The following is a 25,675-nucleotide window of genomic DNA, read 5'->3' on the forward strand; positions in this document are numbered from 1 at the left end:
ATATATATATGTATATATATATATATATATACATATATATATATATATTGAATGAACAGGTCCTTTCCCATCTCAAACATCACTCTTTTAAAAAGCTCTCACAAGATTTTCTCACACCCTGTAAAACTCCAATTCATGTGCAAATATGTCTTTTCTTCTCTACTATGCAATTCAATTTGCCAATGCAAAGCATAGTTGGGAATAAAAACACGCCATAGAGATCTTGCTTTCATGAAGCTTCAGTCTAGTGTGGAAGATTGGGCTTGTGTACAAATAATTATAATAGGAGGCATAATTGGTAAGGTCAGTGAGAAAGACAAGGCACTGTGTTTCTTTAGAGGAGGAGGATGCCCTTTGCAGATAGGGGAGTCGAGGAAGCTTCATTGGGAGTGGGGGAAGTTTCTAGGGTGATACTGGTCAGAAACTGACAGCAGAGAAGGATGGTCATTCTAGCTAAGGAACAGAAGATGAGTAAGGAATGACAAACAGGTGGGAAAACAGGACTTTTATTTAGAGAACAGAAAGGAATCCATTTTTGACTGAAAGCTAGGATGAATAGAGGGGAACATTTAGAGAAAATGTTGGAAAGGTGCATTAAAAAGTCAATCACACAGGGTGTCTAGTGGCAGGCTGCAATGATTTTTGTCTTTTTTTTTTCCAGTACATAAAGGATAGCCATTGGAGATACAAGCCAAAGCTTTACTAATGTATATTGCATTGCAGACATAAGTCAAGATTATGTGGAAACTGATTAGGGCTGTTAATTATTAATACTGAATTTTGAGAGAGAATTGATCCTACTTACAGTCTTCTTCCCAAAATAGCAAGTGACACTAACCGATGTGGAAACAAATATACCCACCAACAACAATTTAGTTGTAGGGTTGGATAAGAGAATTAAATTGAGAAAAAAACTAAATTTAGAAAGGCATATCACATATTCCTTATCTCTCCAGATCCAGTTACTCTCTTGTAAATGGGTAGCTGAAGGGGAAGATAAAAACTAATTGAAAACAGTGCCATGAAAATAAGTGCTGTTCCATTATGTACTACTTTCATGGCTGTTGGTCTTCAGAATATCCCATTGCGATAAGTAACAAAAGCTGAGCTCATCTCAAAATGTAGCAAGCTTTATATGTTGCTTTTTTGTGTATATTTAATATGTACAAGTCCAAAAATGGGATATCTTAAAAACTTTCAGGTACATTTCTAAATATATTTTTGACAAATCCTCTTTTTAAATATATGTGTGTAAAAGAATAGAAAACTTCCTGATTACATTTTTATATGAATGTAGAAATATCTATTTTTATCTCTATAACCTCTCTAGTTTCACATGAAAGAAGGATTTTAAGTGTTTTGTAGGCTAAAGCATTTTGGAGCAATTATTTTGTACTAAGATTTCAGTTAGCTATCAGTAGACCATCAAATTATGGCTGAAGTCTTTCCTTTATTCACTGGTCATTGTGCAATTATAACTCGACAAAATTTATAATTTAACTGTCTTTCCTATTAGGTTCTGGCTAGTAATGAGGTTTAATTACAGCTCTCTAAAAGCATGAAAAGCACCAAAATTCAAATAAATCACACCACCTAATTTTCTGAATAATCTCACAGCATGCAACCTTTTCTGGAAAAAGGAAAGAAACTTGCCAACAAGAAAACTGAGTTTTTGAGTGAAAGAAGTTTTCCTTTGAGATACCATATTGCCACTCCCCAACCCAACCATTTAAGTGTGTGTGTGTGTGTGTGTGTGTGTGTGTGTGTGTGTGTGTGTGTGTACACACTCTTAGACACCAACTGTTACTCATAAATGATAGTACTTTGAAGTCTATATTGTATTTTACATATGCAGGTGTCCCAAGTTTTCGTGCAGATTTTTAGGATACTATATTATCTCAGTTGTATTACAAGTAATATTATCCCTATTCTCTAGATGAAGAAAGCACTGTTCCATGAAGATAGATAATTGACCCCAAACCCACAGTTAGTGTGTACCAGAAGCAGGACCTAAAATCCTCAGGTCTCTCCAGTTCAACACTCTACCCACCTTCCTTCCCCAAGTGATTTTAAGTTATGTTTAGCTTTTATATCGAAAGAAATGCAAAAGGAATTTTGCCCCTCCAAAATCCAAAAATATGGAAGGGAAAGGATGTAGACTGGTCATTTAGTACAAACTAGGGAGAAGGACTGAAGGAGATAAAGTGGTCTTTAAGTCAGGAAGACCCGAGTTCAGATTGAGTCTCAGATATTTTCTCTCACTCTATGACCCTGAACAAACCAAAAGTTAACTCTATCTGCTTCAGTTACCTCATCTGGAATAAAGGAAAAAGAATACCTTCTACTAACCATAGTTGTTGTAAGAGGAATATAAAAAATATTTCTAATATTAATATATATAAATTTAAATTTTAAAAAGAATTATATTTTATAATTTTCTAAAATTTAAATTACATAAATTGATAGTTACACATTTGATAGCTATATGTTTATATTAAATTTAATAAATTTGACTTTTGTAAATTATAATATATATGATTATATTTAATATAATAAATCTTTTATTTGTAAATTTTCTAAAATGTTAATAGCACAATATAATAGTCATAACTTTACTTCACAGACCTTAAAGCGCTACATAAATGCAAGCTATAACCAGTGGAAAGCCTGTATTATTCAAAGGTCTCTTTGCAATTTTAAGAGATCCAGAGGTCAACCCAAAAAAAGAGACAACTGACCTATTTTTAGATCACCCTTTGATTTCTTTGGAATTAGGAAATCCCAGTGAAGAACTTCCCTCTCATAATGAAGATAAGAAATACCAGGGCTGCAATTTACAGTCCCAGAAGTTGCCTGCAGCATTGAAAAAGTACCTGACATTTTCCAGATCACACAGTGAGTAGAGCTTAGTGGTAGATACAGTCAGAGAAGAGGTAGAAATTAAACTTGTGTCTTTTTGACTCAATAATCATTTCCCTCTCCTCTACTCCATGCTAACTCTTTGAGGGTGAACTTTCATAGTATAGATTGAAAAGATCTTAGAAAATGAGTGGGCTGTAAGTGGAATATAATTCAACAGTTTGAGAAGGAAGGAAGGAAGGAAGGAAGGAAGGAAGGAAGGAAGGAAGGAAGGAAGGAAGGAAGGAAGGAAGGAAGGAAGGAAGGAAGGAAGGAAGGAAGGAAGGAAGGAAGGAAGGAAGGAAGGAAGGAAGGAAGGAAGGAAAGAAAAGCTGATATCATTTAGTCTCAGATCTGGTGGTTCACATTCATATCATTCATGAGATATTAATTAAATCACTTAAATTCTTTAGACCTTAGTATCAACAACAAAGAAAACCTATGTGGGACAGAGATCCCATAAGGTACTACTTTTTTTTCTGCAGGTAATTATATTTTTTAACCCATAAACAGATATCACACCTAAAACCTCTTAAAAGTTAAAGGAAATTGTCCAAAGTTCCATTTCACCCTGAGTTGAAACTGAAATATATTTATCGTACTGGTGTTTGCAGCCTAAAATATCTCCTACAGCTTCTAGTCAAATTAACTCTTTTTAAAATGCCTCCCTGGATGCTTTGACACATTTAAAAAATATTAATTGAATATTATGTGTTTGGAGATTGGCTTAAAGTTCCAACAACCACTGCCTTGGGCTCAGTTTCCAAAACAAGGAGTTATGAACTCAGATTCTGACTAGGTGGGAAAGCATCCTTAGCTTAAGGGACTCTAGGAACACAGAAAAAACTGATACTGGATGATTGCTTGCTCTTCTGCAAATGGATGGATAGATGAAGAAAGCAGAAAGCATGGAATTCTCATACCTGAGGAATTTCCTATATTTATAGAAACTAAAAGGGGTAAACTGACAAATGAGTTGACTAATACTGCCCTCCTATGGAAAAATCTTCAGTGATTTACTTAGAAAAATAGGGAGGAAGTTGCTTTTCTTTTAATTCGTTAGAAAAATGGGTTTTATTACAAATGGATTTTAAAGGCATAGGCAACTTTGAAAGGTTCTGTATCCTTTTTCATTCAATAAAGACATTTTTAGTTTGGAAATTTTAAAAGGTCATTGTTCACTTTTAGAAAGAAATGTCTTTCATCTTAGAAGATTCATCTTGCGGTTTTGGTGGGGAGGGGGGTGTTGCTCAGAACAAAAATAGATTAATTAATTAGGTAAATAAAAGTAACTGGTTTGAGCTATATTTACTAAATAATTCATAAATTACAGAAGTTAATGTTACCCATAACTTTATCATTTGGGCCAAATAATTTATAGATTTTGGAATTCAATTCTATCCCTAGTTATTAAGAAGGGGAGAGGAGAAGAGAGGAGAATCTCACACACTCTCTCTATACTGATTCAATCACTGTGGGTCAATACCAATATCAGTCTTTTCAGTTACAGTGCTCATTGGTGTGGAAAAAGAGAATCTTCCTCTACTTATGGAAGTAGAAGAATATAATGAAAGACAGTTAGACTTTAATTTGGAGTCAGAAATTCGGTTCAAATATGGATGCTGACACATACAATTTGGGTGTTATTAAGACTATCACATTGCTTCTCTAGACCTCAGTTTCCTGCTCTGTAAAATTAAAGAATTGAATTAGACTTTTAAGATACCTTCCAATTCTAAATCCCATGGACTTATGAAATATATTTTTTAAAAATTTCTTTTATTTTTGTTGGTTTTTATTGTCATGCAAAACACACTTCCATATTGGTAATTGTGGTAAGAGCAAACTCAAACATAACCAAACCCCCAAATAAAACCAGATACACTTATGTGAAAGACAACTACAAGCTTTCTTTCTCTAGAAGTGGACAGCATTTCTGGTCCTAAGTCTTTCAGGATCATCCCAGATCATTGCATTGTTGAGAGTAGCCACATTTTCACAGTCTAATCATTGTCCAATTTTGTTGTCATTGTGTACAATGTTCTCTCATTTCTACTTTGCATCAGTTCCTGTAGATCTTTCCAGCTTTTTCTGAAATCATTGTGCTCATCATTTCTTAGCACAGTAGTATTCCATCACCAACATGTACCATAATTTGTTCAGCCGTTACCCAATTGATGCACATCCCCTCAATTTCTAATTCCTTGCAACTACAAAAAGAACTGCTATAAATATGTTGTACAAGTATCTACTTGGGATACAGACCCAGTAGTGGTATTACCACATCAAAAGGTATGAACAGTTTTATAGCCCTTTGGGCATAGTTCCAAATCACCCTCCAGAATGTTTAGATCAGTTCACAACTCCACTAACAATGCATTAGTGTCCCAATTTTGCTACACCCCCTCCAACATTTACCACTTTCCTTTACTGCCATTTTGGCCAATTTGTTACATGAGAAGTGGTACCTCAGCATTGTTTTAATTTGCATTTCTCTTATCCAGAGTGGTTTAGAACATTTTTTTCATATGATTATTGATGACTTTGATTTCTTCATCTGAAAATTGCTTGTTCTCTCCTTTGACCATTTGTTAATTAGGGAATGGACATTAAAAAAAAAAACAATTTGGTTCCTTATTTTTTAGACATCCAACATAGCAACTTTGTAAGATTAATTATCTGATGTATTTTGGGAGGTGGGGTGAGAATGGTTAGGAGCAGTGATTTAATTGGTATAGAAATCACCTGATAGGGAACTTTCTTCACTCAATCATCATGCCTGTAACTTGTATAGCTCAGAGATAGAATCTGAACCCAGGTTTCCTTTACTGTAAAGGCAGGACATCTGTCTACTACTCTACACTGTTTCTCTGTCAATAAATGTGTTGTTATTAATTTAGGGGTATAAAATGCTTCTGGAATTTCATTGCTCTGAGTAATTTCCAGATGAGGCCATTCCCTCTATTAATGCAGGTTACCATCTGTTCTGCAGTTTTTAGACTTAGGTAGATACTTAGAGCCCTGAGGCATTTAATGACTTGCCCAGAGTCACACCACCATGATATGTCAGAGGCAGAAGTTGAATCTGTCTCCCTTAGCATTGAAGCTGTTCTCAATCCACTATATACACAATCTCTGTTTTGTTAAAATGATAGTCTGCAAATAGAAAGAAAACCTTTCTCTATGGGAACCTGGCTCTATAGGACACCACCATTTTTTATTGGCTTCAACCTGTGATTTAATTGGCATAGAGATCTCCTGATGAGCACTCTCTCCTTCCCAGTGTTAATTATTAGCAGTCTCTGAAGTTTATATTCTTAGAGTATTACCTGGGCATTAAGAGGGTGTGACTTCCCCAGGGTCTTACATTCTTTCTTTGCAGTGGTATTTAAATGTTTCTGTGAAGTGATATGGTTGGAAGACAAACACTGGAGCCTCCCAGACAGGCTGTCCATTTTACCATACCACATAGACATCATGATACCAATATATTTAAATGATTAGTTTTTTAAATATGTATATAATTAATTATCTTTTTTTAAAAAATTCTGTTATACCGAATATTCAGAGAGTTGGAAAGATGTGGATTGTGAATTTCTTTGATAAACCATTGAGATGATTAAAAGTTTTACAAATACCTTTCCAAATGTTTTAGCATTATAGAAGATTTTTTTTAAATTATACTAGATGTTTTTCAATGGTCAGGAAGATAAAATCAAGTTATTGACTTATTGGGACACAGTTGCATGAATATGTAGTTGATGACAATTGAAATAGTTGCTAATGGAGAATGGAGAATTCCATTTAAAATAGATTTGCTTTGTAAATATATAAAATTCACTTCCATCTCTTAGACCAAGTAGCAAAAAATTGATGAATCATAGTAGCTAGAGTTTTGGGTTGTTTTTTTTTTTGACTCATTCATACAAGTAAAAACTGAATGAGAAGTATAATCTAGCTTACAGAACCCCAAGTCAAGAAGTAAGAAAGTGAGCTAGATTCTCATTCTGGACATTTCATTGCTCCTCTGTGTCCCTCTAAAGTCATAGAGATCACAACTGCAGCTGCCTAGCCCAAGAGAGGTTGAAGCTGATTGTGATATTGCCAGAGGACCTACAAGAAACTTATTAGTGATAGAGTTGCATTGATGCTTTCATTTAACAATGATCAACAAAAAAGCGATCTCTTAAGGTACAGATGAAACCTGATGACCGCTCAGATTCTAACTCTGAGATTCTCTGGGTCTATGAAAGAGAAGAAACCCACATTATTTTATGTACAAAGTCACATTGGCTTCTCCTTTCCCTAATAGTTTAACTTTGGCCAATGGTCTTGGCCATGCTGGCATATGAAATGTTCATTAGTGAAAATGTCATAGCGACTGCCTTGCAATGCTCATGGTGACAGCGTCGTTCCTTATGAATTATTTGTGTGTTGGTTTTCCTGGAATTTGGACAAGTTGGCCATTGGAGCAGAAAAAGCATAGCCAGTGTTGTCAGATATTATCGGTGCACTAGGGCTTTCTGTGTGCCTGGCTGAGTAGCTTCAAATGACATTTGACGTGGTTCTTTCCCAAGGCCTTAACTTGCTATGTGCAAAAGACTTCAAGTTGATTCACTAAGCTCTAGAGGGTTAATATACTTGGGAGTGCCTCAAGGGAGTTCCTATTCATTTAGGAAATACATTTTTTATACTTCAAATTAATCCTTTATTCTTTCAAATCACAGCTAGAATCCTTTTATACTTTACGTTCTGATAAGCTTGAGATTGTTTGAACAAAAGTTGAACAGAAAACAAAAACAAAAACTCATGTTGCAAAAATGAGGAACAAATAAATAAATTCAGCAAACCAAATGGTGTCACCTTCACATCTGTACCAATCTGTCTTGCTGAGCTTTTCTGGTTTTCTCTCATTAAATTATGCTTTTTGTTTAGAATTAAATTGTGGATATTACATTTACAAAGCAGTTAATCTTTGTCTTAAATATGTAACATCGCCAATTGTTCTCTTATTTTCCTTGCAAATGGAACTTGAGTCCCTTGATTGCAACAGCAATCCTAAAATAGCAGAAGGAGAGACTGAGTCCTTACCACAAATATCTTTATTGAAGTCATTAGGCAGTAGAAACTAATCTGAGTAAGACATTTACTTCTTCTGTTCCAATAAAGACATACTTTTGTTCCAGTAATGAAGCAAAATGTTGGGTGGGGAGGGAAAGCAGAGAGATAATGAGCTTCTTTTGGATATGTGCAGTTTAGAAAGGCCAATAGATAATGGATGATACTAGATTGAGGCTCTGGGGAGAGACTGAGACTTTCTATTTAGATCTGGCTGATATTTGCATAGTTAAACCCATGAGAGCTGATGAGATCATTGAGAGAATATATATAAAGAGAAGATCAAAGAAGCTAGGTCAGAACTTTGGGACTACTTACTGTTAAAAAAAATGAGATCTTAGTGATTGACCAGAAAAGGGGATGGAGGAGCTGTTGAATACTCAGATAGAGAGTGAATGAAGGAAAGAGAAGGGGAGGGAGAGACAGAAAGAGAGTTGTTGTTTAGTTAATTTTTATTTGTGCCTGACTCTGGAACCCAATTGGAGTTTTCTGGGCAAAGATACTGGAGTAGTTTTCCATTTCCTCCTCTAGCTCATTTTACAAATGAGGAAATTGAGGAAAACAGGGTTCAGTGATTTATTTTGGGTTACACAACTAATATCTGAATCCAAATTTGAACTCAAGACTTCTGACTCCAGGCTTGGTACTCTATCCACTTTGACACCTAGCTGACCTAGATGTATATGAATGAAATTTCAACATCAAGACCCATTGTGAATCCAAAGTATGGTTCCAATGGCTAGCATTTACTACTTCTAAAGACACTATCTTATGGGATCTATCCAATCATTGACCTGGGGGACTCCTGATATGATAGTCCATCATTAATCTCTTAATATTCCTAGGCTGTCAAGCCCTTCATCAGAAAGAGAAACTGGACTTTAGAGTTAGAAGACCTTGAGCCAGGACTTAATAGGTTTGTCACATTGTTTATATCCTTTTGCTTCTCTATAGTCTCCATTTCTTCATCTATAAAATAATGGTGATATATCAACCAACCAAAAAGCATTTGTTAATATGTGCCAAACATATATAACGTGATTCCTTCCAGCTCTATAATTTTGTCCCTTCCCCACACTGACAAGCAATACTCCCAAAAGACTACAGAGGATGCCTAATGGTTGGCATTATCTCTCTGCATTTGGCACTGGAGTTGGAAAAGACATTTGGAGCCTTCCCTTTTCTCCTCTACCTTTTCCTAATTTGTTAAACTCTAAGTTAAATTGAATCCTAGCCATTCTGAAATGAAAATAAGAGGACTTCTTTACCTCCGGTGTTATTTCATATCTGTACCCTATTTCACTCAAAACTCAGAGGGGGGAAAATGCATTTATATTAAAATAGTCATGTTGCATTGATCCCTCCTTGTGTGATTATTCCAGTAATGACTGGGTAGCAATTTGGGGTGAAAATAATCTCTGTAGCAAGTCTTGTATGGAATAACTTCCCTAGTGGGAAGGACAATAGCCTAAGATTTTCTCTTACTTGCATTTGAGACATCACTTCTCAGTGCGAGTTTATTTACTATACCTCCTGCATGTTTTTAGGTACAAATGTATTTCTTGAAAGTAGTACACATTCTTTCATTTTCTTTTGAAAAGGCAGTTTTGCTCATTGCAGCAAAACTATCCATCAGAAACCCTCTGAAAAGCCCAGTGAAGGGTGTTATTTCAGCTGGTACATTCAGTTCATATTTTGATGAAAAATAAATTAGGCTGAAGGCATATGCAGCCAATTTTTTCACTCTCCATTCTTAGCCAGGTCCCCTTGCGTGTTAGTATAACTGCCTGTTTCCTAACTCTTCTTTTCATCACTTTTCTATATCTTGTTCTCAATTATTCTGCCGTTCCACCATTCTAGTCACACATCCTTATTGTTTTCCTTTCATATAATTTCTATCTCAATTTCAAAGGATCCAGGCACCTTCTAGACTGTTCCAGTCCAAACTTATAGTACTGTGGTTAACCATCCCTCCCCCTCCACAGTTCTTCCCAATGTGGAGCTCAAGCAATCAATAAATATTGATGGAATAAATGAATAAAAGCACCACACTTAGTGGAAGAGACAAAGGGCTCCCTAGCTACTCTTGAGATTTTACAGGGGAATCACTGGCTCATCCAGTAAGTTTTTACTCAACATTCTCTTAAGTACTCTAGGTGATGGAAAAGCCAGAATCCCTAACCTTATGTCAATTACCTGTCAAAAACTCTGACTCATGTAGTGTTTTAGAGGTGCAGAGTACTTTTGCAGCATCTCCTGGTTTTATCCTCATAGCAGCCCTCTGAAGTTGGTGGGTCTGACATTGTCATTCCTGTTTTATCAAATTCAACTGAATCCAAAGTCATTAAATAGTTACTATATGTTATACTGTGCAAGGAATTGCGAATAAAGGGACAAAAAAATATCAAAAGGGCTCTGCCTTTAGGGGAATTATTTTCAACAGAGAATGTTACAACATATATTCAAATAAGTCCAGAAAAATGTGTGCTTCAGTCACTAATTTTGAGCCTAGGGTGAGCAGCCCAAAAAGTGATGAAGATATAGAGAACCTGCCTCTTTGAAGACATCTGTAAGGGAAGTGAGCATGTGTCAGGGGAGGCAGGGTTTGACTAGAGAGGAGCTTTCTTTAAATGTGGCAGCTTAGATAAGGAAGTCCATTAAATTCTTCCCTTTGTAATTATTTTTACTAGGTATTAAGTCTAATTTTTTTGGCTCTATATCTTGGCATCTAGAGACAAATTCCTGGCCATCTTTTCTTAGTTATATTTCTGATAATGTAGAAAGACTAATAAGATGATGGAGTGGGCACCAGAATAAGCTTCACAGAGGAGCTGACACCATGTATGAGCACAGAAGGAAGATAAGGATTTTAAAAGGGGATGATAAGAGAGTGTATTGTTGTTGCTCAGTCATTTCAGTCACATCTGACTCTTGAAGACCCCATTTGGAGTTTTCTTGGCTGAGATAGTGGAGTGGTTTGCCATTTCCTTTTCTAGATCATTTTACAAATGAGGAAACTGAGGCCAACAGGATTATGTGACTTTCCCAAGGCAACAGAGCTAGTAAGTGTCTGAGGACAGATTTGAACTCAGAAGATGACTCCGAGTCTGATATTCTATCTAGTGCACTACTGAGCTACCCTTGAAGAGAGACTAGGTATACCATATTTTTCTATAACAGTTTATGATATCTATTCAGAGGTTAAATAACAGCATCATTGGGAAGTTTTGGAGACATTGTCAGCATTCTTTTCCTCATTCTTTCACTTTTGATCTGAACTTAAGAGAAAAGGAGAAGAGTCTTCTTTAATTACTTCCAGAGTTAGTGAGAACAAACCATCTTTGAGAGAAAAATTATATATATATGTATGATTTTGACAAAAATATATACATATACTTGTACCAAATACTCTGAATTTAAATTGTGCCATATTAAAAAATATTCTTCCTGTGTCAGTTTCATTATGCATTTAAAACATGACACCCAAATTCCAAGGAACATAAAACATATTTTCAATTAAAAAGTTTCAGGGAAACTTGAAAATGAAATTAATTTTGCAAACCAAAATTCCATTTGGACTTTCGGTGATGATTTTTAGTCTTGGCTCAACATGCCAGCCAATCACACTGCTTGCCTCCCCCAAGTCCTTGGACACAGTAAAAATCTTGGCTATATTGTATATCCGAGATGTCTTTGCTAGTAGAGACAACTGTCATGTCTGTTGATGTATTGAGCTTCTTTGTCAACTTATGTGACTTTTGAGACAGATATGATTTAATGAACATGATCCCCAAATTGGTGCCTCTCCACATGTGATTTCCAAACATGAGAGTAGTACACTCAGAAGACTGGCCAAAGAGAAATTTAAAGGGGGCCAATATGTGAGTATTGATTTTTTTTTTGTCCTTCGGGACCTTTCCATCTCTCGGAAAATGACAAATGGAGAAATGACTCCAGTAGGCACAGTCAATGATAATTTCCTCTATTGTAAGAAAAAGAATAGGAGAATGATAAACAAAAATAAAACTGCTTTACATGATGAGCTGTATTCTAAATAGTTCTAGTCCAGCACACTGTTGACACATTTCCATGTACCTATCACTTAAAGAAAATCAAGCCTTAAGGATCGTATTCCTCATAGATGACCTCTGTTACCTGACTTGTCACCAGCTTTGTTTCTGATTCGGAGAAAATTTTATGTTTCTGTTATTGAAATGAAGTCATTCAGATGATTATTATTTTCAATGTATTTTAAAAATCAAATTCAACTGTCCCTCCCACCCCACCCTGCCAAAAAATCCTGGTGCCTAGTTGCCTCCCTTTCTCATGACCATTGCATATTCATTGCACCCACTTTTATAGCAAGGTAATTTGAAGTAACCAGATGCACTGTTAATGTTATTCTTTGCAGAGGGATAAAAATTAATAATTTAAAGCAATACAGCTGGAAGGCAGCTGTTTAGTGGAAGACTATCTCCCCCTCTTTTTTCTAAGTGCATGAGAGCTAGGAATAATTATTTTTCTTAGGGATGTTGGAAGAAAATCTTCATTTTATGTATTATGTACCAGGCACTCATCTGTAATTTAAGATTAGACATTGTAATTTCAAATGTAAGGAGTGGAATGGGATTCTTGAGTTTTATTTAGACTGTCATTTTAATTGAACTGGAGAAAATTAATTGACAAATAATCTTGTGAAGATTACTACAGTAAAATGCTGTATGCCCATGTCTGCATACGAACGATGATATCCGCTTGTGAATAGACTGCTAGTTACCTTCAGTGTCTTTTTATTGAAGAGCTATGTTCACATATTCCTCATTTGTGCCAATGATTTTCTTACAGTATTCAATGTGAAAAGTATGGAGATGTGTCTTAAAAATGCCTCAAAACCCAAGACTGCATTATTTTGGTACTATTTTTGCACAATGATTAATGATTTTTTTTTAAATCACCAATTGCAAAAAACAGTCTGATTGGGGGCAGCTGGGTAGCTTAGTGGATTGAGAGCCAGGCTTAGAGATGGAAAGTCCTAGGTTCAAATCTGGCCTCAGACACTTCCCAGCTGTGTGACCCTGGGCAAGTCACTTAACCCCCATTGCCTAGCCCTTACCGCTCTTCTGCCTTGGAACCAATACACAGTATTGACTCCAAGACAGAAGGTAAGGGTTTAAAAAAAAAAAAAAACAGTCTGTAGTGAATAGAGAGCTGATTTTGGATTGAGGATGACCCGGACTGAATCACTGCCTCTAGCATTATATATTGTCCATGAGACTGTGGCTTGGGCAACAAAACTGTTAAGTCAACAAAGAGTGGCTGACATTCATTATTAAATCTTTACATGGGAATCCCCTAAACCATGTAAATTACCGATCTGAGTCCCTCCCCTCTTAAAAAAAAAAAAAAGAGGGCCTTTGCTTATTTTTCATAAGGTTTTTTTTTTTCTTTAAAAATTCAAAGATCTGTCTTTCTATTCTTCTAGATGCTACTTTGGGTTTCAGTGATGAAATTTCATTTCTCCAGCAATGTGGTAAAGTGGATAGAGCATTGGACCTAGAGTCCAGAAGATCTGAGTTCAGATTTGTCTCAAATAGAAAATAGCTGTATGACCTTGGGCAAGTCACTTGAATTCTATTTACTTCTTTTTTTTTCAATGGGAAAAATAATACTTCCTAGCTTCTAAGGTGGTGGCAAGGGAGAAATAAATGAATTATTTTTAAACCCTTACCTTCTGTCTTGGAGTCAATACTGTGTATTGGTTGCAAGGCAGAAGAGTGGTAAGGGCTAGGCAATGGGGGTCAAGTGACTTGCCCAGGGTTATACAGCTGGGAAGTGTCTGAGGCCATATTTGAACCTAGGACCTCCCATCTCTAGGCCTGGCTCTCAATCCACTGAGCCACCGAGCTGCTCCCTAAATGAGTATTTTTAAAGTGCTTTTCACAATGCCTAGTATGTAGTAGATGCTAGACAAAAAATGCTAAATATCATTATTATTATTATTTTGTTATTCTTTATGGAAGAGACACATACATATATATCTCAATAGAGATAGAACCTATATACAAATGGGATGGAAATATATTTTTATATATAGAGAGGAAATATATGGATATTATATGTGGAGAAGATAAATATGAGTTCATATATGAATTAGAAAAATAAGTAGGTTATATATACACATATGTATTTTACATGCAATATATATGTATGCATATACACACAGATTGAGAGAAGGTGGGGAGGGCAACTTTAGGTTAACATAAAGAACAGTTTTCTTCCTAGCAGACTAAGGCCCCTCTATATTATGAGTTACTGTGCCTTAATTCCATTTTCTTATAAATTTTAAAAGAATACATATTACAGAAATATTTCATTTTTATTTAAATTTTATAGAATTAATTCAACTTGAATATGGAAAAATAACCTTAGAAGAACTGGAGATGACATAGAAAGCCTTCATTTTTCTTATAAAAATTGGATTATGAATTATTTCCATCAAGCATTCTTATTTTCCCATTTTGCAAATGACTAATATGGAACACAGAAGACCTACAATTCTGAAGCTTCTGTCATACAGAATAGTAGGGTTGAATTGGAATAAAAAAGGTTGTATGGCCTTTAGTTAGCCTGACCCCCCTTTTTTTCATTTAAAAGCTCTTGAGGATTACAAATCAAATATTTCTAAAGTAGTTAAAGTCCATACATTAAAACTGAGCTATCAAACTTAAACTATTGACTTACAAAACCCCATTTTAACATTACCTCTATTCTATTCTATTTTTATTTATTTTATTAGGTATTTCCCAATTATATTAGTATAGTTCCAGCAGCATTGGGCAGAGGTGTTGACCTCCATAGGAACTGCCCATGCCTAATGCCTCTGCTCTAGAACATTTCATATGCAGAATTTGGCGTCCAAAAACAATGGCAGAATAAGTAGCACTACTAGAAAGACCATGTAATATAACCTAAATATTTTATAAATATTAAAAAAAAAATTAGGAAGGTACACAAGACTCTGGAAATTGTTGACTATGTGAACCTCTCATTGTTCCAAGCCACTTTCTGAGAATACAAATTGCAATTGTCGCTAATATCCATTGGTAGAGAAAGACCTACAACAATGAAATCTCAAATCTGAACAAAAAGAAGCATTCATATAATAAAAGCCAATGAAGGTGCAGCTGGGTGGTTCATTGGACTTGTGAGACAGGCACAGAAATGGGAGGTCCCGGGTTCAAATCTTGTATTGGACACTTCCTAGCTCCCTGGGCAAATCATTGAACTCCCATTGCTTAGCCCTTATTGCTCCACTGTCTTGGAACCTCTATAGAGTGTTGATTCTAAGACCGAAGGTAAGGTTTAAAAATAAAAATAAAAATAAATAAATTGCTATATGTTTCTTTTGACTAATAATAATATTACAAAAATCTTCAAAGTTGTTCTTTTATATTATTTGAGTTTCTAGAGACATTTTGTTGGTCTGGAGCCCTCCACTGATTTTTTTGATGACTCACCCCACCTAAAGCTGTCATTCTGCCATACTTTATTTCCAATCTGGCTCCCTAATGTCCACTCTATAGCCTTATGTTCCAAACTGGTGAAAATTCTCTTTCAACTAATCCAGACCCAGACCTACCACATCTTTTGGCTATCTTCATACCTTGGAAATTGACAAATATAAAAAAATATCAAGCTTAGTTTATTATTTTGTTTATCTAGAGTATAAAAAGTGATGGAGAAAATGTTAATAATGAAGATCAAACTTGTAAGCATATCCTGAATACTTTTTTTAGTCAGTTTTTAAATATTTACCAGCCCACCCCAATCTAATTTCTGTGTTCCTTAAACAACTTCCTAGGACATATATGCTAAATTATTAATGGACAGCAATCCATTTTAATGGAGTAATTTCCTATACCTATGCCAAAATCAGAACTCCTTAAAGTATTTTCATTATCGTGTGATCCAAACTCAAGGAAGGTACACTTTTGCCTCTGGAAATTGTTGACTATGTCAAATCAGAGCTCCTTCAAGTATTTTCCATAATGACTGAAAAAGAAGAGGTACTTCCCAGCTATTAAATTTTTAGTTACTTATCAGACAGCAGGTATTTTATTTTATTCAGGTACATCTACATTTAATTACAACATTTAAAAAATCTCTTAGGACAGAACACCATGACATTTAATCAGTTCAGAATGAAAGGCGGTAGTTGCCTTTTCTTTTAATAGCTATTAATATGGTACATTCACAGATCCTTTCAGAATGGTTAACCTTCACCCAATATTATCACCACCTTTCACATGATCACATTTCAAAGTGACTCAGTCCCAGAATTGTTTCTCGTGGAGCAATCAGCCTCCGATTATGATTTAGCTGGGATGGTGTCTATCCCTCTTCACTAGTCGTTCAGCTTTTAGAGATTGGAGATAATCAGCAGTACCAAGGAGGGTCCCAGGAGCTAAGGGCTTTCTCCTGTCTAATCTTACTCTACTGAAAACAATGCCAGTACCTTTTTAATCCAAATGAAGGATTTTGATGTATACCCTAAGATCAAAGTCAACCTGACATCCAGATCAACATGAATTTTCCAATTTGAGAATTCAGATTTTGCCCTCTCCTTGCCATAGACATTGACCCCTGTCTTGCTCCTTCTACTCCTGCTAGCTGAGTTTCCTCTATCTTGCTGCTTCAGCAGCTGCTTTTGAGTTTGGATCAGACCAGAGGGCTTGCCCATTAGCAAGTTTTTAACTCTTCAACTGTAGCTGCTGACAGACAGAGAGAATGAGGGCAGCTCACCTGCCAGTTTGGATCAACTTTAATGCAGAGGACTTTTTTTTAGGTTTAAGGTCTAGAAAAAATTAATTCATATACTGCGATAGATGCAATTCTATAAATGGACTTGGTTCTAATTATATATAATAATCAGAGGGCAGTTGACTACTTTGATTTAAAAAAATAAAGGAAAAGCATTATGGTGCAGTCAAAAGAACAAGTCACTTCCCTTCCCTTGGCTTCAGTTTCCTCATCTGTAAAGTAAAAGCTTGGACTAAATAATTTCCAAAGCTCCTTTTATGGCTAAATTTGTGATGCTCTAGTTTTTAAAACCTTTTTCAAAGGTACTTGCCTTCTTAATGTTTTAATAAGAAATGTTCTCATTTTGGACATATTTAATTTATAGTGCTCTATAAAAAGCATTAGATTCACCTGGGCATCTTAGACCACTGTTGGGGAAATCAGCACTGGGGGGGTGGTGGTGTTGCTCTTGTTCAGTTGTTTCAGGTGTGTCTGATTCTTCATAACCTCATTTGGGGTTTTCTTGGAAGAGCTATCAGATTGGTTTGCCATTTCCTTCTTTAGCTTATTTTACAGATAAGGAAACTGAGGCCAAAAGGGTTAGGTGACTTGCCTAGGGTCATGAAACTGGTATGTGTCTGAGGCCAGACATTCATTTGTTTAGGCATGTAATATAAATGCAGTACAGGAAGAAAACTTAAAACTCATCTAATATAGATGCTTCATTTTATAAATGTGGATGTTGAAGCCTCTAGAAATCATGACTTGCCTAAGCTCAGACAGGTTATTTGAAGTCAAGTGAAAATATTATTGGTTTATATATTTTTCTATTTAATATTTTAGCTTCAATATTGTAATAGCTTCAGTTACCCCAATAGTTAACTCCTCCAAAACGTAAATTAATTTTGTTAAGAGAGCCTATTTCTTTTTCCAATATAGTCAGTAGAAATGGTTCCAATTCAGCCAGCTAAATCACTAGGGAGCAGGTATGACTTCAAAGTAGGAAGACAATCTCTGAATTATATTCCATGGTAAATTTCCTTTTTCGTTCATGAAATGAAAGCCGAGGGTTCATTGTCTGGCTATAAATTATGCCAGAACAACCCCACTGAAAGTAAAGATTCAGTCAGTCTACATGAAGCCATGAAATAAACAATTTAATTCTTTCCCTCTCACCTCCATCCCTGCTCCCAACTAAATGGACTGATTCTTTTGTTACCTTACTGACCCAGTTGGAATTCTTAGCCTTTATTTGACTTTCCTTTTAAGTCTATAAGGTGGTTTTCTATTTTTTCGCAAGATTTTCATAGTTCTTCTGGCAAAGTCCCATTTCTGAAGCTATGAATAACTTCATGGAATCATAATGTATTCAGATCTTAAAGAAATTTCTGGAAGATACATTCTGTTAACAATATGAAAGGACTTCTCTTGCTACATAATAGCTGGAGGCAATGACTTTCTTATCTCTTGAAAAGATAGTAGTGTTGTGGTTGCATTTAAAAAATTGTATTTGAGAATAGTTATCACAAAGGCTAAAGAAGAAAAAGCCCTTGACATTTCCCCCCACTTTTAATCAAAAATTAAAACTCTTTTTCATCAAAGAGAATATCAGTAATTTCAGGACTCCTTTCATATTTCTCAAATAATAAAGACAAAAGATCATAATCAGCCTATTAATGGAATGGCTTCTTAATATTTCAGTTTTGACTTTAATTTGTTATTTCTCATAGAGACATAGTTTAATGTGTAAACCATTTAACAGAAGATGCTAATTTTTTGGAAGTGAAGAGAAAGTTTTCCTAATTTTTTTTAGTTGTTCAGAAAAAATAAGTTAGCATAGAGATCTCAACGGATTCAATATTTCAGTTTTTCATAAATTCATAAAACCACATAAATGAATGAAGGATTTCAAAGTGAAGGATTTGATACATTTTGATTCTAATAAGGCTTCCAAATTCTGGAAAATAAGATTTGTTTCCAGCTAGCAATATATATAACATTTGCCCTGTGCCATTTTTCAGAGAAAGACTGTTAATAGTTTATGATGCTAACAGAACATAGAATAGCCAGATATATTTTGCATCAGAACCTAGTTGAAATTCTAGAAAAACAGCATATTAGGAGACCAAGTTTAAATATATGCATGTGAATATATCTATCTATATATCTATATCTATCTATCTATCTATCTATCTATCTATCTATCTATCTATCTATCTATCTATCTATCTAAATTGTTGTTGTTGTTGTTTTTAAGCTCTTACCTCCCATCTTGTAACAAGGCAAAAGAGTGGTATGGGCTAGGCAATGGTGTTTAAGTGACTCCCCCAAGATCACACAGCTGGGAAGTGTCTGAGAATAGATTTGAACCCAGGACCTCCTGTCTCTAGTATGGTTCTCAATCTACCGAGCTACCTAGCTGCCCCCTATTGATTGGTTTTGATATCATGCCACAATTTCTTAGCCTGCTACCATTGGCAGCTTTCAATATTGTCTATTTTGCCCCAAACAAGATAACACTAACAGATCAGGTATGCAAAGTTTCAAATTTCTCTGGCAATACATAGAAAATCCATGCTGATTTCTCCCTTCATTAAATTGATCATATTATTGAGGAAAAGTAAGAGGTTTAAAAAATGAATTATCTAGATTTAAAGCTGGATTGACTTCAGAGAATATCTAGGGCAATACCCTCATTTTATGGATGTGGGAACCAAGACCCAAGAAGATTAATTGAATCATCCAAAATCACACAGGCAATAAATATGAGAACTGGGGTTTAAAGCCAGGTTTCATGACTCCAGAACCATGCTTTTCCATTCTTTTCCAGTTTAATTTTTTTCAGCCTCTTTTTTCAATTCATGTATAAAATAGAATTCTAGGTAGTGATGTGCTAGTTAAAAAACTTTAAAATTTATTCTGCATTAACATTTTCTCTAGCACGTTTTTTTTTTTTCCAGTCTAGACAACAACTAAACAATTCATCAAACCCTCATTTGTAGCTGTTACCATTTTCAAGGTGTAAATGCTCCCACTGAAAATTTAAGAATTGGATCTCTGGAGCTACCCCAATTCCACAAAATTCTCCTTTTAGTTATGCAAGTTTTAGTTTGAGATGTTGCATAATTATATTTTTAAGAGGGAGGAGTTTGGTTTTGTTTGGGTTTTTTTGAGATATCATTCCTTTAAAAAACATTCTGCTCACAATACACTGAAATCATTTGAAACTATCAGACAATATTCTAGCCACATTCTTTTTAAGAGGTTTTATCTGGGAACTTTACTCCAGACCAATCATTATAATGAAAATAAGGAAGTCCTCACTTCTACACATGTAAAATGGCATTAGGGCAGGGATTCTTGCCCTGACAGAGAGAGAGAGAGAGAGAGAGAGAGAGAGAGAGAGAGAGAGAGAGAGAGAGAGAGAGAGAGAGTAGGCAGATGATATATAAATACATTGATACCGATTTTTAAATAATTTATTTCCTTTATAATTATGTGTTTTCTTCATTTACAAACATTTTCTAAGATGGAGTCCATAGATTTCATCCCATACTAAAGCAGTTCAAGATACAAAAAAGTTTATAAACTCCTGTTCTAAAGGAAAGAGCAAAGGACATCTGCCTTTCTATCTCAGCTCTTCCCTTTACTGGCCATGGGAAGTGTGATTTTCTATAAGTTACCTCACTTATTTTAGCTACAGTGTCCTCGTTTTTAAAGGAGGATTACTGTCTGCCATGTCTACTTTAAAATGCTATTTATTAAAGATCAAATGAGATAATTTAAATCCCTATATTAAAGGAAGTTATTCATTTATTGTCATACAGGAACTAATCATTCATCCAAGTATCCAGGTAAGGTAATGAATAGAACACTGATCCTTGAGTCAAAAAGACCTGGAAGTTATTCATTTATTGTCATACAGGAACTAATCATTCATCCAAGTATCCAGGTAAGGTAATGAATAGAACACTGATCCTTGAGTCAAAAAGACCTGAATTCAAATCTAGCCTCAGAAATTTGTAAGCTATGTAACCCAAGTTACTTAATCCTTTCCACTTGAGTTGGAAATAGCAAACCACTCCAATATTATTCATCAAGGACTATTTAAACACCTACTATATGAAATTAAAAAGTGCCTTTAAGGAACTTTCAGATTATCAGGGATGACAACTGGTATATAAATACAATTGCAAAAATAAAAATAAGTTATTTTTGAGGGAAAACATGAGGGAAAATAAAGAAAGATCTCACACAGATTAAGATTAATCACCAAAGATTAGTTTTAGGGTACAGCAGACTGATTCAATTTGATTTAACTTAATAAGCATAGAGCAGCACTTACTATGTATAAAATGTCCTACTAGGTAGTAGGCATGCAAAGACAAGAGAAAACAGCCCAGTCCTTCAGGAATTTACATTCAGCTGGTTTCTTCTCCAAACTCCACTTACCTTACTTTTACCATTTTTATTAATTCTGTTCTTGAACATGAGAAGGAATATATTTTTCAGCAGATGCAAAACTTTGCTTGGTCCTTTGGACAATCTCTAAATTCTAGTCCTTCTAGTGTAGGAATAAAGAGTGGATCTGGGATTTCATTAGTATTGGGATCTCTTTGATGAGGATTCTCTCTTTACCATTGCATACCTATGCCTTCTCCATAACGTATAGTCCTAGAACAGGGTTAAGTGACTGTTCTGGAGTCACACAAATAGCATTGATCTGAAGCAGGACTTGAACCCCCAGTTGCTGATTTTGAGGACATTTCTTTATCTACCATGAAATATTTGTGCTGGATTCTCATACAATATCATCTTCTGTTTGAACAGTTGTGTATCAGGTGTTCTTAGTTACTGTTTCATTATGGTCCAGATGACTAGAGCCCAGTCTTGATGTAACTGAGTTTACATAGAATATAATGAAATTGCGGTATCCATAGCAACAGCTGTTCACTATATTTTACTACAACTAAGGCTTTCTTGATGAGGCATAATAGAAATTTTAACTACTTGGCATTAAAGATGTAGTAAAGCATTTTGCAAATAGATATCTTGAGTATCTTTGTGAAATTTCTGTTGAAACATATCCCCCTGATAGTACCTCAATTTCTCTCTCAATTTGGCTGCCCTAAGAAATTTGTCACATTTCCCTCTGTCACTTTTTGTACCGTTTTACAGGAGGAGTGCTCCAGATAAATAGGGTGCATTTTACGAACTGATGTTTGCTTTTATGAACAAAAAATTAAAGGAACAGCCTGCCAGAAAGACAGAATTGTACATCATGAATTGCCAAGGAAGTGGAGCAATTTATTTTAATGAAGAGGGCACATGTTGGCTCTTGATACTTAGTCTGTGCTGATGCTATAGAAAGCTAAAAAAAAAGAGCCAAGAATCTTTTTTCCCCCTAATATATAGCCTTTATTTTGGCCACATGTGCACCTGGGTATGTATTTGAAGATGGACTGAAATTGCTAAATTTCAGCTAGAGGTTAATGAAAGTAAAAATGTGATTTTTTTCCCTATCCAAGTTCATTGTCCCTTTGAAATCTGTGTCTAGGCACCTTAACTTTCTTAACTTAACAGTCTTCTTGTAAATGAGTGACAAGTACTACAGGACCTATGGCATGATTCAGAGGACTCAAACATAGAGTAACAAAATGACGTTTTGTGGGTAATGAGGGAGGGCTTGAATTTAACCAAACTAAGTCATTATATAATCAGGACTCATATGTAACCCAGTACAGTTAGAAGACTGTAGGATGAACTCCAATATTCCAAATGCTTTTTACTACAGCAGGTCATCTTTCAGTAAATTTCTAGTATAGCAAAGCATCAAGGAATTTCAGAATAGGAGCCGACATTGAGGGTCTTTTCATCCATCCATAATGATAATAACAACAACCAATGCTTCCTTTAATTTTCAAGTTAACACAACCTTCCCCCCAACCCTAGAGTTTATAAAGGTGGTGTGGTGGTTTCCACGTATTCCATAACCAGATAACTCACAGAATAAATCACAGAATTCAGCAATCGGTCATTTTCTCTCTAGTACTTTCACCACCTTTCTCCTTTTTTAAACCTCTTTTCCACTTTATGAATACTGAAGTATGTTCTACCATGTTAGAGATGACCACCATCTGTGAGTCCAGTCCATTCAAATTGAAACCTCAAAAGAGAACTGTAAGATGTGTGTGTCATAGTTTCACAGAATGAGTAGGGATATTCTAGGGCATCTATTCCAAAGGGAATCCCTTCCACTCAATCTCAATAAGTGATCATCCAGCTTTTGGCTTGAAGGCCACTGTTGGGGAGGAACCTACTGTCTACCAAAGTAACCATTCCCTTTAACTTTTGCCTAAATCTAATGGTTAGAAAGTTTTTCTTTATATCAAAAATAAATGTGTAGTTCTACCCAATGTACTAAGTAGACCAAGCCTAATTTATCTTCCATATAATGGTCTTTCAATTACCTGAAGATAATTATCATGTCCCATCAGGCAATTTCTTTTTTCATTTTTTTTCACTTTTAATTGAAATGAGAAAAGCAAGTATCATTGGAAAATATTTAAAGCCTGTGCCATTTTACTACTAATAATGTAATCTGAATGGCTTGGTCAGTAATAAGAGCTTTCAGTTCATTCTCCTAAAAGAGAGTGGATAGATTTTTTAAGAGAGTCACCATTGATGAGCTCTTGGGCCATACAAAATAGCTATTAGGACAAGAGATTGAGTCTCAATGTGGCTAAATTAGATTTGTTATTTCTTGAGTCTGAAGTCCCTTTGGTAGTTGGATGGAGCTCTCACCACAGATGGAAAAAAATAAAGCATGAAGTACACACCAATTTTTCATAGTTATTGCAGGTGACATCTAAGCCAGTCAAATGCAGACAAAGGAAGGGCATCTAAATTAGACAAATAAAAGAGTTTCTTTAGGCTCATTCAGAAACAACAACCGAAATGCATAAAGAGAAGAATGAAATTGAGGAAGGTAGTTATGGAATAAACAATTTTATTTTGTCCTCCCAGAATTCTGATTAAAAAAATTTCTTAGAAAAGTTAGAAACTACTTGATGGTTATTCTAAATGAGTCAGTTAAAAGACACTCACTACACAAGCTTTAAATACTAGATGTTAAAAATATTTTAGCGTCATATATTTTATTATAGATGTGAAAAGTATTTTTTCTACCCTAAAAATATAATAATGATAACTAACATATATAGCATTTTTATATTTACAAAATACTTTACAATGTTGTTTCATTTTATATTATTTGGGTTTTTGTATTTTTATTATTTAACCATCATAAAAATCCTCTATTGGGTATGTACTTTGATTAATCCCATTTTATAGATGAGGAAACTTAGACAAACAGAAGTAAAGTGACTTGCCAGGGTCTAGTTGTTTGAGGCCAGATTTCAACTCAGAAATTCCTGACTCCAGGTCCAGCATTCTATCTACCACACCATCTGACTACCTGGGTTACCATAATTCTTTGGGAGAGGTATTAAGTTCTTATGTCAAAGATGAAGATAAGACCTCTCTATCCTTTTAACATAACCAAAATGACAGTATGTTGTGCATGACTGAATATCAAATTGTTTGCTGTCTCAAAGAGGGAGAAAAATGATGGGGAGAATTTGGGACTTTCTAAATTTTTTCCCAACTTATTACTCTCCTTCCAAACATTATATATGGCAATAGAAATATTATTTGAAGAATGCCTTGTATATGTCCACCTCCAGAAAATGACTGACAAGTAGAAAACATGACATAATTTATATATATATATATATATATATATGTATATATATATACACATATTTTTTTTGTCAAATAATGCCTTTTCTAATGGGAAGGGAAGGAGTTAACTGAGCATTTTAATTTAACAAACAAATGAATTTAAATCTTAAAAAAAGATGAGAAGGGTTAAATTGAGGGAAGCGAATTAACGATTTAAGACCCAATGGAATCAGAGCTAGGAAGCAAAAAGGAGTCTTCATATTCCAAATCTATTTGTGCTACATAATTCTCTTCCCAAGACAGAAAACAACATAACAGCAGAGAAAGTCAACAAGGTCAACTCAAACGTCTGATTTTAAAATGCTCTTAAAATGAAAGCCTGCACTTAATAATGATTTTAAGGTGTCCTTGAAATGAGAGCCTTTATGTTTGGCAGAGGGAAACTTCTAGGAGCCTAATCTTGACCCCACTTGAGAGAAGACCAAAGTAAAAATTGGTATTCTTGAAGTTCCCTCCATGATATTTTCTAAGCACTGTACTCACTTGTCTCTTTATATGCAGATATCTAGTCATAAAATTCAGGAAAAAACTTTCAATTCTTCTACTTCTTCATTACATCTTGGAGAAGATTCAGTTCAGTATGAGCTTGTTCAAGGAATCTTTATCTCCATTCTGGAACTTTATTTTCTGATCAGATCAATGGAAACTTCCAATTTATATATATATATATATATATATATATATATATATATATATATATATACACACACACACATATGTATATATACATATATATCTACCTGTGGAGTTTAGCCATTGTTTTGCAATTTAGAGTGTTGAAGAGTTGTTGTCTTGGGCAAAGAATGGTTAAATCACTTGACCAGAATCACAGAACCAGTATTAGTCAGAGATGAACTTGATTCCAGATCTTGACTCGGAGGGTAGTTGTGTATCAGCTACACTTCCCCATTGCCATTCCAGAATAAGTAATCAATGAAAGTTCAGTTATAAATAGCCAGTTAGGTAGCTCCATGAATAGAGTGCTGGGTCTTCAGCTAGAGAGATCTGAGTTCAAATTTTACCCAAGACCTTTATTAACTGTGGGACCTATTGTTGT

General features: G+C 35.0%; 1 protein-coding gene across 12 annotated transcripts in view; it reads left to right on the forward strand.

Annotated features, from left to right (window-relative positions):
• Window positions 1-25,675, forward strand: part of SYT1 (synaptotagmin 1) — a 734,125-nt gene that overhangs the window by 293,901 nt on the left and 414,549 nt on the right. The window contains exon 5 of one of the 12 annotated variants that reach the window (XM_007503093.3): window positions 8,862-8,932. The exons of the other annotated variants lie outside the window; for them this stretch is intronic. The gene's annotated coding sequence lies outside the window, so the exon portion shown is untranslated. The remainder of the gene's footprint in view (window positions 1-8,861; window positions 8,933-25,675) is intronic. 12 annotated transcript variants of the gene reach the window in all.

Source organism: Monodelphis domestica, chromosome 5 (assembly GCF_027887165.1).
Source record: "Monodelphis domestica isolate mMonDom1 chromosome 5, mMonDom1.pri, whole genome shotgun sequence".
NCBI classification, from domain to species: Eukaryota; Metazoa; Chordata; class Mammalia; order Didelphimorphia; family Didelphidae; genus Monodelphis; species Monodelphis domestica.